Source organism: Pinus tabuliformis, chromosome 5_2, assembly GCF_031772625.1.
Source record: "Pinus tabuliformis cultivar Carrire ecotype Pingquan chromosome 5_2, CPIR1, whole genome shotgun sequence".
NCBI lineage: Eukaryota > Viridiplantae > Streptophyta > Pinopsida > Pinales > Pinaceae > Pinus > Pinus tabuliformis.
The window spans coordinates 774,537,975-774,552,912 of NC_142306.1; positions in this window are offsets into that span (position 1 = coordinate 774,537,975).

Below are 14,938 nucleotides of genomic sequence, written 5' to 3' on the forward strand. Positions count from 1 at the left end.
TCATAGTCTGTTTATGGTATGTTGGCTCAGGGATGGATTTGTCTCCCCTGAGAGGGATTATGTTGAATTTCCACTGGCGCCCCTGCGGGGGATGTAATGTTTTGGTCCGGCGCCCCTGCGAGGGCTGTTTAGTTTTGGTTTGGTGCCCATGTGAGGGCCGTTTATTTTTGGTCGGCGCCCCTGCGAGGGTTGTTTATCTCTGGTCTGGAGCCCCTGCGAGGGTTGTTCTTTTTGGTCTCAGCTGTTCCAAAGGGCCACAACAGGCCTCTGGTTCTGTTGGTCATGAAATTATGTAACTGTTTTCTTGCTCCTGTATATAATAGATTAGTTTTAACGAGAAAAAAAAAAATATAGTGTGGACAGGAAGAAAAAGGAAATCCACTCCAACTTTTTTCATAATCTAAAATAAAATAAATGTGATGGTAATTATATGTATGGATAATGACGATGATCACTAATTGCTAATGAGATTTTTGTAATAGAAAATAATTACGTAAATTTATTTTAATTTTTTTTTAAATATTAAGAAAAGTGAGACTTTTTGTAATAGAAAATAATTACGTAAATTTATTTTATTTATTTTTTGAATATTAAGAAAAGCGTTTTAATATCACTAATTTATATTAGTTAAAATATCAAAAAAGTTGATTGTGTCATAATTTTTTTAAAATTGTAATTTAATTTTAATATATGTAATGTATCTTAATAAAAATTTGTTTTTATATTTTCAATTTTTTTAGTGTGATAAAGGTGATAATTTTTTCATTTCGATACAATTTTCCAACATATCAACATCAAATTTTATTATGAATCTCATGAAAATTAATTTTTATATTTTATATTTTATTTTTGGAAATAAGCTTTGTGGAGATTTCAAAAATATCTACATAATTTATCTCCAAAACAAATAAACAAAATGTATAAACACTTTTTTATTTTTATTTTTATCAATGTGTAATTTCTTCTTTACGTTCATCAAAACAAAGAAAACAAAGAGATACGGTTGATTTTTAAATAAGGGAGATCAATTCTTTATAATATCTTAATTTTTTCCATTCTAACTTTTCATAGCTACACAATTTCTTCTTAAGTTTCAATACACTAATATTTTTATTATTATTTTTATCTTGCAAAACTTTCATTGATTCCACAATGTTTTAGCTAAGACTACACATCCTTATGCCATCTCCATTTGAGATGAAGGTGGTTTTAACTGGAGTTCGAAGCAACTTTAGGACTTGCCTCTTGTATTTCATGTTGTTTAATTTGATCTCGTACATTAGGTGCCTAGTCATAATTCTGCTCTCAATAAGGGAAAGACTTGCTTCTTTGAGGAGGATAAGATATGGTGTATTTCCTTAAATATTGAGATTATAGGACATAAAATTATTTCAATTTACTTTATCTTTCTCCATGACTTTCTAGTGATACTATATCCCTAAGCTTTGCATCCATATAAAATAATGTGAGTAATGTGCATGTCAAGGAGGAGGTTTTTCTTATCATATATCCAAAGGTCTATTGAGTTACACTTATTTTGAAGCCCACAATAAACCTTCCACCCTCCATTTATCTTTTTCGCAATGCTATAATAATATTGTTATCAATTATAAATATTTTTATGAAGAAACATCATCCAAATTATTGTTCTTATATATAAAAGTATTATAAATATTTTTATTTAATTTAATTTAACTATCATAACTTTCATTTTCTCACTCTAAATAATCATACCTACTGTTAGGTTCCTATACCAATAGGAGTCATAATTTTGAATGACTAAGGTTAAGCTTGTAATATTTTACATACTTTTGCTTTCTGCAAATGTTTTCCATATTATAAAAAAGTAAAAAATGTAAAGAGGGTATGTCCTAAAAGATAAATCAAAGGACAAAAAGAATAAGAGAAGGTCAAGAAAAATGAAAGTATATGAACCCCAAAAACAAAAATACCATGAAAGTGTGCAAGTCCAAATGCCACTACTAATTACTTTTATGCATAATAATGATTGTGTGCAACTTTTTATTCATGCCACAATCCATGGTAATCAAATATTTTAATCTTGGTTATTCCATGATTTGAATTTCATGTTTCTAGATTAGAGAACAAAATCTGACCAAATAGCTTAATCTTGGCAGATCACAGTTAGGTAGAGAAAATAAAAGGAGCTCATAAGCTTAATCTGAACCCTTAGATGATATAAGGTTAGAATTAGATAGTTTACTTTGTAAAGAAAAGAAAAAGATTGATAAGGGTTTGCTAGCCTAAATGCACCCTAATAAAGTGAATAAAAAATTGTAGGATGAGTAAGTGGGTAAGTAGTAGAAAGGTTGCAGAAATATCATGTGATTACATAAAAGCACTTATGTCATTGTTTTAAATGAATCTTTCTAATATGCAGAAGTAGAGGACAAAGCAAAGGCGATGGCTCACAATGTGATTTATTTAACATCCCCTTATTCATTTTAACCCCTATGACACTCACTAACTTCCCTTTCACAATAAAAATATTAATGCCTATAGTTCTTTAAGTCAAAGAGGCTCAGAGCATTTCTCTGACTTCTCGTGCGACCGGACCCTCGGCTTGATGACTTAAGGAAGAAAGGTGTCAAAATTACCTTATAAATCATTAATCCCTCTCACAAAACCCCTTTTCCTAAGGTTAAGTTCTCTTACCTAGGAAAACCCCTTTATAAACATGTTTTATGTGTAAAACCCACCAAATACATTTATCATAAGTACTAAGTATGTGGAAAGCACAAAACATTTCATATACCTAAGTGCATATTAACCTTTTTATCTTTATTATTTAAATTTCCAAAAAACCCATTGTCCCATATATATTTAAGTTCTTTATATAAATTAACCCTACCCCTTAGTTTATTTATACACTATATTACTACCCCATATCCCACAAATATATTGAATCTCGCCCTCAGTCCTTAATCCCATATTAAAGCGTCCCTGATGAGATTAAGCTCCAAGTTAATCTCATATCGCCAGTGATTAGACCCATGGGCCCCCCGAAAAATTATTGTATAAATCGCCGCATAGTTTCACCTCTTAATCACCATACAATCTCCCTCCCTCTCATCTAACGACTTGCATCCATATCGGGCCAACCAGATATCCGCCTTTACTCACCTGATAAGGTGGTTTTCCACCCAGCCCCCGATGCTACCTATCAAACAATGAATGGGATCGGGCGACCCCTCCCGAATATAGCCCGCACCAAAAAAGCTGTGTGATGGACCTCCAAAACCACTTCCCCCTTTCAACACGAAAACCGTCACTATTCATTAATCAATGAACCTGCCAAAGATTAACCGTTTTCACTATAAAAGCCCATTTACCCCTGTTTTCACTCTTTTCGTGCAATTACCATTGACAATTCAGAAAATCCATTGCGACTCCTGCAACCAGCTAACTCACTCACAGACCTCTACTGCAGACAACCCAACTCATTCATCAGTCCATACCAGAACCACACAAACCTCTGTAGCCTCCATCAATTACCAGTAACAGTCAATTTCGCCCAATTCCAGGAGAAGGATGAATGTAAAATTACCTCATGCAGAATGGTGAGAGACAATAACTGATTTATCATGATAAATTTACAGAAAGAAGTTACTGCATAGTAAAAACAGAGCAGCGAGGTAAACAGGTGAAAACAACACATTAGGGTAAAAGTGTATCAGATGAAATAGTACCACTAAAAGTGTATCAGATTGAAAAATCAAAGTGACGATAGATGAAAAAACAGAGCAGAAATGGTACATCTTCCAGAAATTTCCTGTTTAAGTAATAATTTTGTAGAAACTATTGTGGTCAATCCAAGATGAATTTTGAGAAACGGGAGGAGGTTTGTGTTCCTAAAAGGACAATATACAAAAACCTATCTCACGTTTTTACACAGGTATTACGAAAGGGGAGATAAATTCCTATCTTCAAAGCCTACTTTTCGGACTATGCAAAGGCCTATTTTTGACATCCTTTTGCAGAGCATATTTTGAACAGCTGGAGCTGCAGTTTAGGAAACTGGGAGAGGTTTATTTCCATAACATACGTATCTACAATAACCTCTTTCACTTTTTACATATCTATCTCGAATTGAGATATACAAGGGTATCACTGGACCCTAAGTTTGTAGAATTTCTGGGGCAGAATGCACAAAGGAAGGAGGCAGTTAATGACTTGGAAGCCTCATCATCAGTTAAGAGTTGCTATAAAATTCAAATTTCTCTTCTTTGACACCCTCAATCCATAAATATAGTGCCAAATAGATTCATTAGTTTTGTGTGTCATTTATTTAAGTTCTATTAATGTTAATCAATTTGAGATATTTGTAAAACTAATCATGATATTTTTTCAAGATATTTCAGTTTACAATTTTTATAAATACTTCTTCATTTGAAGTATTTTAGTGTGGATTCTTAGACATTTCTATAGACTTCTTGATTGAAAGACTGTAATCCATTGGAGCATTGACTGAGCCAGCAAGCTAGATTGATGAATACAAACAAGACATTTCACTGGATTCATGTATAGTGCGAAGTACAGCCAAGTATTTTCTTTTCTTTTGTTATCTTTCTTTAAAAAAATTTCCACAATATTTAATGTATCTGAAATATGAATGCTATAATAGGGAATGATATCTCAGAATTTGCTTCATTGCACTTTGTTTTAACTATTATGCATTTTAATGTTTTCTGCTAATTATCTAAGTTAAGGAATTCTTGATTACTCCTTAGTTTAGGTAGTCTCCCTCTGATCTATAACAAAGGATTATTAATTTCCCTTTGCTCATGATTATCCTCTGTTCCTCATTTTAATCCTGGTTTCAGGATTCTTAAGTGCTCTCTCACCCTGGTTAAGATCACTTCAACCATCCAGACCAAAGACCTGTGCTTCATTCTGTTGTCTTGCCCTATGAACATTCCCTTTAATGAGTTGATCTAGTTATGTTGCCCTTCTTTCGACTTCATATTCCCAATGGTCTAGAGACATCATTCTATCCATCCTTTTCAAGAATTCCACCACTCAATCTTCAACACAAATCAAAACCCCCTGAAATTTCATAACTAGCCTAATATCCCATCAAACAAAGATAAATCATATAGAGAGAGCCCTCTCTGAGCATCAGGAAGGCTAGGTCCTGATCTCCGAAAGTGGTTAGTGGTTACCCCAGTGATATCCTTCTTTAACCTTGGGAAATTACTGGGTTATAACACCTACATTAAAACCTAAATCTTTAAACATTCTTCATTCCTTATAAATATCATATATATATATATATATATATATATATATATATATAATGAAGAAAAAAACTTAAAAGCCTTTTGAGAACAAATTATTTTTTCTTTTGTTTTATTATTTTTTTTGTGTAAGTAAGAAAGATTCTATTAATTCAGACGATAATATTTACATTCAGAGTGGGGTGTCTTTTGCATGAGTCTCTTACATGAGTTACAAACATTCCTTTTACAATAGTTACAAAAAGGGCCCTTCCTTTGAGATGAAAGGTGAGATGGAATTTCATCTTGCGAATTTACCAAAATTTCCCAATATCCTTAGAGGGAGGGATCTCTAAGCGACTGGGAAAATCAAACCACAGAGAGTATCATTACTGCAAAGAGTGCCATAAACATGTGGAGAGTGCCAAAGACATACAAAAAGCGATTATAATTATAATAATAATGATTATAAGTATGTTATGAAAGTGATTAGAGATGCTCTGAATGAAACTATTAAGTGTGAAAAAATCAGGGTGACAAAACTCTTATCAAAAGGAAAAAAGGAACTATATAAACAAGAGGCGAGATTGTCTTCTTAACCTCTCTAAAGTTGAGCCTAGAAATTTTTAAAGGAACATTATTTTCCGTAAATTGAAAAAAAATGACATCACCCCCTTGAAGGAATCATATATATCTTAAGAAACTTTATGACTGCCCAGACGCCACGGGAAACATCAGAAACACTATTATAGAGGAAGATACCTTTTCCTTGGAAGGTGTAGAGTTCAGGAGTAAAAAGCATGCCAATAATAAGTTGGGGATATTGAAGGGTACCAAGCTAAAATTCTCAAAATAGAAAGATCCATCCCCGTGTTGCACTTACACAATCTCCTCAACTTGGCAATAAAATATGGCCTCCCTAAACTGTGGACACAAAGACTTATTGGGCCATCTTTAAAAGTGGAGATAAAAATGTTCCCTCTGATTATGAGACTATTATAATCAGCCACATTTTAGTCAAATTATATGGTATGGTTTTGGAAAAGAAGATTAGCACATTGCTAGAAATCCACGGTAAAAGAGGCAAAGGGAAAGTTGGTTTCATAAGGCACCACTCTACTATTGACCACCTTGTCACTCTTAGTACCATTACTAAGGATTTTCGTAATAGTAAAATTGATCTCTTATGTTATTTTGTTGATTCTAGAAAAGCTTTTGACACTATTCCTTGAGAGAAGTTATGGCAAAGGCTCAATGAGATAATGGTTCCTCTCAAGTTGAGGGTTGATGTTTTTTTTTTTCTGAATAAGACTATGCTATTATATTACAAAAAAGGCAAAAATTACATCATCTTTGGTACAACAGAGCCGTAGCCCTGTGATTCCTGTCGAAGGACTGACAGTAAGCTCAGGAATGATCATCTCCAAAATTACATAAGACCGACACTTGAACCAAATCGACATTCATGAGACCGACACTGAACAACTGAAACACATAAAGACTGGAACAACTATGGATAGCCGTCACTGTAACAGATAAGGACAGAATTACATAAGGACGAAGACCGGACACATATAAGATAGCGGTGAGAGCAGACAGTGAAAAAATTCCTTCTTCAGAAACCTGAGGCGAACTGCTGAGCGAACTAGTCATCATCAGTGGTGTGCACATCTTCCTCCGCTTTGCATCTGGGAACCTTGTGGATGTCCGGTTCGGTGAGGATGTCACGCTGCACAGGTTCACTTGGGCCTGCCCCAGGGTCTGGGGAGAAGCTGTCTTGAACAGGGCGCAGCATGTCAATGGCGGGAGTTTGCATATCAATTGTAGGCACCAACCCAGGAATCCGCGGAGGGCTGGCATGAACATCATCATCTTCACGTCGAGGATTGCTGCAATGCTCCACCGAAACAGTAACAAAGAAAGTTGAATTAGACAGAGTGCAAGGAATGCGATATCTCACCATGGGATGCTCAGAGTGCCCACAGTCCACAATCTCTCGGTGCTCCGCCGCTCTGCCTCTGCCAATTGCCCGTCCCCTGGAGCGCCTACGGTCAGAGGAAATCTCAATTGAGGAGGAGGGGGAGGGGGCTTGCCTCTGAGACGAAGCCCGCCCTCTGGAACTCCCGCGTCGGCTTATCTGTCGTTGACGCTCTCGCTGCATCTCTAAATTGTGTGAAGAGCAGGTGTACCCCGACGCAGCCTCCCTCGGAACCAGAGAATGAGCACACACCACCTCCGAGCACTCGAACCTTATGCCAGTCAGCGGGAGTGTGACAGAGATGCCAAACCTCCCCGAATCGACCCAATAGCAGGAATAACCCCTCGCAACCTCCCTCAAAACCAGAGAATGAGCTACCACGACCTTCCTCAGAACCAGAGCATGAGCTACCACGACCTCCCTTAGAGCCAAAGCAGGAACAAACACAAACTGCGGGAGAATGACAGAGAGGCCATGGCTATGTAGCGCCATTTTCCCGTTACCAAGAAGGGCAGTAAATGCCGAAAGGACCCGACTGCCATTAACCAACGCCTCTGAACTTAAATGCCTCATGCAGCAAGCCCATATGCTGAGCGTCCTATTATACGTGGCTCGTCCGGGCGGACACCTGCCCTCAGGACGAGCCTCTGACCTGTCAAGCAATAAAACCACCCGCATCCGGGAGGGATAGGTCCTTTTGCACCAAAGCGATGCAGTCCTTTTTAAGTTGTTCATCCTCAACCATGTCCAAGGAGCCAGAGAAGTAAGGTGAAGACTGAGACACACCTTGATTAGCCATTCTGTCGGCTACCTGGTTTGCTGTTCTGCGTACATGCTGGAAGGTTATACTTTGTGGATTCTTAAGCTTTGCCTCCAGAGATTCCATCCTGCTTAGCAATCTCCAGCTGGTTGCTAATTTGACTGTTGTTGCCCCTGCCTGGATTTTCTTGGCTGCTGCTATTAGGATGAGAGAATCACCCTCAACCTCAAGAGGGAAGAAGTGTTTTTGTTCTGCTAGACAAATCCCTTGCCAGAGTCCTTCCAGCTCAGCTACATTGTTGGTGTCTTTGCCTAATGAGCCATAATAGATATGCAGAAGTGCTCCTGTGTGGCTTCTGATGATTCCTCCGAATCCTGGAGGACCAGGATTTCCTTTAGCTGCCCCATCAAAATTGAGCTTGAATGAGTTGAAAGCTGGTGGGGACCAGGAGGACAGGGAGGTGGAGCTGCGTGGAGGACGGGTAATAACCTTTGCAAAGGCGGAAAGGTCAAGATTCCATTCTTTAAAAATGTCCCTCTCTTGTTGCACTTCTGGCATGTCTGTATCATACCAGGTTCTTATGGCTAAGGTTTCCTGGATATTTCTTTTGTAGATGAGCCATAGAGCGTCGATTGTCCGGGAAGTGTTGTTGAAGATTCGAGAGTTGCGCTCTTTCCAGAGAAGCCAGTACAAAAAGCCTGGTATTAGACCCCATAAAGTATTGAGAAGTTGGCTTTTGAATGGGTTCTTGTCCCAGTTCCGTATATTTTCCGTTACATCCTCGCCCCTGGGTTCTGTTCTCTTGTTGCATTTCTCCACTTTTTCCCAAAGTTGCTTTGCTAGCGGACATGTCTCCATTAAATGACTGATTGTCTCAGCATGGAGATTGCAATTTGGGCATCTAGAAGGCCCAATGAATCCCCTTTTTATTAAATTGTCCCAAGCTAGAATGCGCTTTTTACTTAGCAGCCATAAGAAGGTTGAGATTTTAGGCCATAGCCCTAGTAACCAAACTCACGCCCAAATCTGATCTTTATCCGCTTGGGTGTCTGAATAGCGCAGTTGATGTGCTTCTTTAGTGGTGAATGTGCCTTTGTGCGTGTGACCCCATCTGAGCTTATCCTGCTGGTTGGAGTGACGGATTCTGCGATGAGTGAGTTCCTGATCCATGTCTGAGTATGTTTCTCCCTCCCAATCCCTCTGCCAGCTGCTCGCGGATTTCCATAGTCGGTATCCATGATGCTCTGTTTGTTGCCAGAATTGTTGAACCTGAATGAGGTTTTCTTGCTGCATGTATGATTGCCAGAGGGGCATTTGGAATAGATTCGCAAGTTTAGGGAGCTGCTGCCACGAATCCTCCCAAAACTTGGCTGATGTGCCTGAATGGATTTCCCAGAAACTGTGTTCCTGAATGAAGTGGCTATGAGTCTTTGCAGCATTCCAGATTGGTGAACCTTGGGCTGTGGAGTTAATTCTGATGAGATCGTGCCAATGACTTCCCAGAGCATATTTCGCTTGCCATAGTCGAGCCCAAGGTGAATGAGGCTTGGAGACCCAGTTCCACCACATTCTGGCTCCCATTGTGTTGTTACTCTGAAGCGGATCTCGAAGCCCTAGTCCTCCTTCTGATTTGATTTTGCACACTTCTTTCCAATTTACGAGAGCCCATTTCCGATTCCTGCCAGTGGAGCCCCATAGGAAGTTGCGCTGAAGGTTTCGAATGGCTTTAAGGACCCATTTTGGAGCTGCCATGGTGGAGAAGAGGTACAGCGGCATAGCTTGAAGGACAGACTTGATCAGGATCAATCTGCCTGCCATGTTGAGAGCACGAAAGGTCCACGATGAGAGTTTTGATTCTAGCTTATCCAGGAGAGACCGCCAGGAAGCATGTTTGATGGCAGAGTCCGAGAGGGGAGCTCCAAGGTATTTAGATGGCAAATGGGAAATGGTGAATCCCAAAATTCTGGCAATATTCCTTTGAGTGGAGGGGGGGGTGTTAAAAAAGAAGAGTTGAGACTTCGAGGCATTGATGGAGGTGCCAGAGGCATCAGAATAAAGGGTGAGAAGAGACTTAAACACTGAGGCTTCTTTCGAGGAGGGATGACCAAATAGCATGGTGTCATCAACGAACTGCTGATGAGACAGAGGATTGAGACCATGGATGGAAATACCTTTAAGCTCTTGAGAGGCAACGGCTGATTTGAGAAGTCTGCTGAGGCCCTCGGCCATTAGAACAAAGAGAAAAGGTGAAAGTGGATCCCCTTGCCTAATGCCACGAGAGGGTCGAAAGGGGGAGGAGGGAGAGCCATTCAAAAGAACAGAGAAGCTTGGAGAGGTAATGAGGTTCATAATCCACCTGGTCCAGGTTGCACTAAAGCCAAAGGCTAAAAGCATTTTGTGAATAAAATTCCAACTTAGCTTATCAAAAGCTTTGGAGAGGTCGAGTTTGAGAATCATACCTGGTTTCTTGAGAATCTTTAGTGAATGTATTACCTCATTTGATAGTATGATTCCATCCATGATCTGCAGTCCTTCCACATATCCTGTTTGCTTCGGAGATATGAGTAAGGGCAAGAGAGGTTTGAGCCTATTTGCGATGACCTTTGAGATTAGCTTGTAAATTACATTGCATAATGCGATTGGTCTGTATTTTTCAAGCCTGTTGGGTTCTCCGCCCTTGGGTACCAGTGCTATGAAGGTGGTATTGAGGGCTGGGAGGACCCAGTGCATGCTTCTGGATTCTTCAACGAGGGCCCATACCTCAGTTTTGATGAGTTCCCAGAATTCATGGAAGAAATTGGCTGTAAAGCCATCAGGCCCAGGCACTTTTCCGTCTTTGAGTTGAGCCATGGCTTCTTCAACTTCCTGCAAGGTCGTGGGCTGGAGTAATCTGTTATTATGATCCTCAGTTATGATGCTTGGAATATGCTGCGTGATGGCTCTGATTGCTGCATCCCTGTTTTCAATGGGTTCCGTTAAAATTTCCTTGAAATACCCTGTGAATTCCTTTTCCATGTCCTCATGTTCCTCAATTCTTTCGCCTTGTTGGTTGTTGATGAACGTGATATTATTGTGCATGCGCCTTTGAATGGTGGCTTTGTGGAAGAATTTTGTATGTTACTAGATTATACGAGAATGTTATTTTCAGGCTTAAGACCATAAAGGTTTGGTCTACAGAAATTAAATGTAATATCGGTGATAAGCAAAGTCATCCCCTATCTCCTACCCTTTTTGGGATTTACATTGACGAGCTTCAAGAGTGATTAGAATTTGCTAGATGTGAAGGACCCAAGCTCACTGGTATAGTCATTACTCTTCTCCTTTAAGATGATGATATCATTCTTCTTTCCAGGAGCCCTAACGATCTCGACAAGTAGCTTAAAACCCTCCATGAATACTGCTCCAAGATGGGTATCACTGTTAATACTAACAAGACTAAAGTACTCGATATTGAATCCAAAAATATCACCTATGGTAATTTCATTTATGATAATAATTACTTAGAGACACATTCTTCACAAATATTTAGGTATTGACATTCACCATCAGTTCCACTAGAACTATAGGATTGAGAAAAGGATTATAGGAGGTTGGAAAGCATACTATGAGATTGAAAATAATTGTAAGATGAAAGATCTTTGGGTTTGGTTTAAAAAAAATTCCTTTTCAAGACTCTCGTCACCCTTGTTATTTTATATGGGTGTTAACTGTGGGGTTGCACTATATGTAGATACTCTTGGAGAAATATTAAAAGGATCCAAAAGAAATTTGTATCCTACAACCACAAGATTAAAGGTAGTACTCTCTACAATATTCTCTTGATTCAAGTTAGCCTTTCCCCCATTGAGAGCACGACTATATTTAGGTACCTGATGTATAAGAAGAAGTTGTACAACTTGAAAGCCAAGAGGATCCCAAAAATTGCTTCTAACTCTATTCAAAACTACCTTGATCTCAAGCGAGGTTGGCATAAGGATGTCAAGCCCGGGATAGACCATTGGGGGATATTGGAGGAGATCATCTCGGGGAATAATGATAATATTAAAAACACCATTACTTCCAAATTTAAGTATAGTTTGTGGAGCGATAAGGAGTTAAAGGGGTAAAGGAAGTTAAGGTATTATAAGGAGGCAATCAATGCCACACTTGCTAACCAGGATTACTTTTCTGTCTTAACCAATTCTAAGAAGAAAATGAACATAACAAAGATGATAACAAATTCATATGAGATTCGAAGTGAAGCCAGACAATGGTCTATTCCCAAGACACATTGGTACGAAATAATATGCCTACTCTATGAGACTAAGAGAGTCGAATATGAAAAACACTTTCTCTTTGGATTGCGCAACCCTTACTCACATCCTTTCTCATTTTCAAAACGTTTTCCCCACTACCAAAGCCCTCGACTTGTTGAGTCAACAAAACTACAATCACCTCACAATGTTTCTCTCCCTTCTTTTTTATCACAGAAATAAAATTTTAAATAATCTCAATTAATCACTTCATTCTTAATGTCCGATCAACTATATTGATCTTAATAGACATTGATCATAATCATCACCATCATATAATAGTATAAGGAATATATATATATATATATATATATATATATATATATATATATATATATATATATATATATATATATATATATATATATATATATATTTATTTATTAAATTTTATTTATTTATTTATTAATTCATTTATTCATTCATAAATATGGATCGCATCGAAGAAATTGTGTCCTTTGTTTTATTTAAATTCAATTTTTTTTTGCATGTAGTTATTCATAAAATATAATAAAAATAAAATAATATATATAGATATATTATTTTTAAATATGCATATATATTAGTAAATATAATTAAATATTATTAACACTGGGATATATTAATATTTTATTCATTTTTGTTTTTCTATTTTATGATTTATTAATTTTTATGTAATTCATTCATTATTTTATTATTCTTGAACTTTTTAATTCCATTATTTTTTAAAATATTTTTTAATTTATATGTTTTATGTTAAAAACATATTAGTTATTTTTTAGCATTAGAATTTGATCGTTATAATTATTTTCCCCTCTTTGCATCTCTTCTATTTTAACTGTTTTTTTTCATCTGACTCACCATCTTAGTCGGATGATGAACCACATTATGCATCGAATAAAGATTTATGAAAATGATATTACTGAAATATTCGATGAGTCACGAAATCCTTAATTCATATATTTTTTGTTTCTTGGTTAATGACAAGAAAATAAGTGTTTTTTTCGTTGATAGAAGATTTCCTTACCAAAACTTGTAGGAGGTTGGGGTATGTGTAATTTGTCCGCCTTCTCTAAAGATTTGGATGCCGAGAGTTGTTGGCATTGTTTGTTTGGTCAAAGTCTATGGAGTAGATTAATGAAGACTAAATCCTTGAAATTATTTTCTATTGAGTAGTGGTTGAGATCAACCTTGGAGGTGGTATTAGGGACGTAGATGATGTGGAGGCATTTGGTAAGGGGTTTCTCTACTATCGAAAAGTGGATTTTGTGGCATATTGGTAAATACAAGTCAATGGAAGGTTTAGTTCAAGTATTAAATACAATAGGGTTTTTCATGTTATTGATGTGGTGAGGGATGGTGTAGATGACATGTGTCATCAACACTAGTTCTCTGCTAAAGATTTTGGGTTTTGAATGCTTCAAGGAGTGGAATGGAACCATTATCTTTATATTTTAAAGCGAGGATACGGTTTTTTGGTCTATGAATAAAAAATATGAAACTATTATAGTTAGGGAGGCCTAGAAGGCCCTAATAACGGCTGATCTGTAGTGTTATATTAAATGGTGGCAGCACTATATATAGAAAGCTCAAGGTTCACTAGTTTTTGTTGTTGTAAGGGAGAGTTCTCACATGGAAAAATTGTAATAAAAGAGTTTGAGGGAGCCCTAACATTTCTCTTCTTTACTATCAAACTTCTAACTCAGACTTCTCTCCTTTTATAGATTGTCCATTTTCAAGAATTGTTTGGAATTCAATTTTTCTTTTTCAACATTCTTGGGCTATGGTTTAGGCAATTTCTAGAAGAGTGTCTTTGGGTGTGGGTTCTGTATTAAGTCCCCTCCTTTAAAATTTATTCTTATGTTTGCGGTTTGGGGAATATGGTTGGAAAGAAGCAAAGTGTTGTTTGAGGATTATGTGGTAAATGTTGTTGATATAACTCATAAAATTAGAGACTCTTTCATTGAATAGGTGAGACCTATTAAGGATAAAATAAAGCGGGTTGTCTTAGAATTGGATATTAATTATGGTTTTGTGTGGATTTTTTCTTTTTATTTATTAATGGAACTTGTGAGGGAAAAATTTGGTGTTGGTGTTGTTATATTTCTTCCACAAAATTTAGTTCTAAAGTGTACGGTCAGATTGGGTCAAGGGACAAATTTTGTTACTTAATTGCTTGCCATGTGATGTGCTTTAAGGATGGTAGTTTTTAATGAGATTAAGGTTTTTAGGTTGGTCGAAGACTCCAAAGTATTAGTGGATTGGTTGCATGGGAAGGAAGAACTCTCAATTCTAGATCTTGAAGCTGGCAGAGGAATAATTTAATGACTTGCAAGTTGTATCTTCAAAAAATAATATTTTAACTAACTCGTTGTCCAAAAAACTTTAGTATTAAATACATGAAGATGCTCCATTATAGGAGTTTTTTTTATGGTGCTTTGATATTATATATTCTTTTTAATATTTTATGTTAAAGATGATTAATTAGTATGCTGCTGTACTCTTGATCTAACTAAAGTTATTACTGTTCTTATAAGTGTATGGTGAATAAAATTATGGAAATGAATTGTTTTTAATTTTTTTTTTTGTAATAAAACATGAAAATATATTTTTTTTCCTTAAAAATTTTAAAAATTACGACCATTTTCTTATTATTAAATACACTAATGAATAAACTTAACTTTATACGTCA